Raw genomic sequence first — 2331 nt, 5'->3', positions numbered from 1 at the left:
GGCCCGGGCACCCCTCCCGCAGGCCTGCTGCTTCGGTGGCACTTTAGTCACGTGACCGCCCCCGTGAGCGTGGCTCCCCCCCAGGGGCCTCCCCGCTGGGCCCAGCGGTGGCCTCCGGGGTCTGCCCGGGTGCTGTGTGTGGCCTCGGCGCTGCCACTCGGCGTCCTGTTGCTGGGTCGGGCTTGCTGGGGGTGGAGCGGGGGCGCTTTCCCTTAGTTCCTTCTTTCTTATTTCAAGTTTTAAAAAAGATTTTTTTATTTATGTGTATAGAACTGGGGTACAGACCAGAGGTGCAGGGGCTGTGAGAGATTCACCAGAGACAGAGTGGGGCTGACGAAGTGCACTGCTGAGGGGCGCAGCGGGGAGACAGGAGGGGTCCGCTGCGCCCTGGGGTCACCTCGGGCGGGGCCCGAACTTGCACTGAAGCGGCTGCAGCCAGGTTGCAGCTCTGTACGCACGCCCGGGGAGGCCCGCGTTTGTTTGATTTCTACGTCTATGGGTTACAGGTCAGTGCACAAGAAGACAGTTTTTTAAAAAAAATAATAGGCACCTTTATTTTTCCATCATTTTGTGCCCTTTTCCATCTCATTTGCAATCCCCGTGGGCGTCCCATCTCCAAATCACCCTGTGCCATCACCACAGTCCAGTGCATTTCCGTCCCCCCCGCCCCGTTTTTGATCCCAGCCCCCACTGCACCCCCATAAAATGTCTCTGGCATATAGCTGTTCATTATTATTATTGTTTTAAGACAATTTTTTGTAAGTCCAGATGGAATTTCCGAGGAAGGGACGTCTCAGAACGACCTAGAGAGAGAAAAGTGCCACAGTGGAGAAGCGGGAAGTAGAGAAGGGAAGGAGGGGGGAGTGAGACAGGAAGAACAGAAGGGCCCGAGGGTGTGGGGAGCCCAGCCCCAGTGAGGCTCCCTGGGATCCGTCACAGCACACGTCACTGTTGGCACCTGAGGGTTGGGACGGCCCAGTGCCAGAGCCCAGCTTCCCAACTGGCGAGCTCTCCAGCGTGGCCCTGCGGCACAGCCAGCCCGCCCTGCCCGGGGGCCGGAGAATGCCCACAGGCCCTTCCGTAGGTCACGGTGGCACATCCTGGGTGGTGAGTGCCCGGGCAGCAACAGCATTGCCTATCATTACATACTTCCCTGTCCCGGCTGCATAGTACTCCAGCCTGTGGCTGTGCTATGATTTACTTAATGAGCCTAGTTCAAAGAGATGACAGGCCCAGGCGGAGGCATTTCTGCTTAGTCCCACACTCCCAGACCAAGACTTAATTACGGTGCCAGTGCTCCCAGGAGCGGAATCGTAAACCAGTCCGCCTGGCATGGCCGGGCTGGCACCTGCTAGTCCCGCCTCCCTGACAGGGCGCAGCCTGGCCGCGCAAGGCCCGTCCCGTCTCCTGTGGCCGTGGCTCCTTGGGGCTGCTCGGTGCATACGTCACAGTAAAGTCAGGATGTCGTCTCGGTTAAGATTTATTTATTTATTCATACAAGAACAGGCCAGAGATGGGGTGAGAAGACGCAGAGTGGGAGCAGGACAGGCCGACGGACTGAAGCCCACGGCTGAGGGGCAGCGGGGAGACGGGAGGTCTGCCGCGCCTGGGGTCCCTCCCTGGCCGGGGGTCAAACTCGTGCTGGGGGCTGCGGCAGCTTCACGATGCCGCGCTTTAATCTACTGCACCACCAGGGAGGGCCCCAAGTCAGGATTTTGGCACTGACCCGCCTGGATTTCCACACCCCGGGGCGGGTGTTTAGGGGAGCGGTTTCCGCGCTGTCAGGGTGGAACCACGCAACTTCACGGCTGGCTCGTATGCTGCCTCTGGCCGTCTCCGAGTGACCCACCCCGGAGCCTCGGCAGCCTCAGGGGCATGTCCTGGGCCCTGGCCCGCTCCTTTGGTGAGACTAGGTGCAAGGCGGGGTTTTCACTGACGGAGCTTGGGGTGACCGGTGTTGTGACTTTCCTCTGGGAGTGTGTTCCACTCACTGCCGATTCTTGCCTGTGGCAGCACCCCAAGGTGCAGAAGGGCTCTGTGGAGTAAAAGGTGTGCCCCCATAGTTCCAGCAACGCAAGCAGAGCGAGTCCCCCGAACCCCGCTTGCAGGTGCGCGGTGACCCCGGGCTGCCCGCTCCGCACAGCCCCTGGTGGGGAGGGCCCAGGCGCCCAGTCTCACAGTTCATCCCGCAAACGAGGGCGGGGTGACAGCGTGCAGGCCCCGCGGGGGGGTCCGCTCCCTGCCCCGCCCCGCCGAGTAAAGCCCGTGCTGTCTTTGCCTCAGAAAGCAGAGGAAATAGCAGTAGTGGTGGGAGGCGAGGCCTTGGCGTCA

Source organism: Condylura cristata, unplaced genomic scaffold (genome assembly GCF_000260355.1).
Source record: "Condylura cristata isolate star-nosed mole 26May11 unplaced genomic scaffold, ConCri1.0 scaffold00015, whole genome shotgun sequence".
NCBI lineage: Eukaryota > Metazoa > Chordata > Mammalia > Eulipotyphla > Talpidae > Condylura > Condylura cristata.
The sequence above is the reverse complement of the archived record's forward strand: the minus strand, read 5'-3'. Positions refer to the sequence as shown.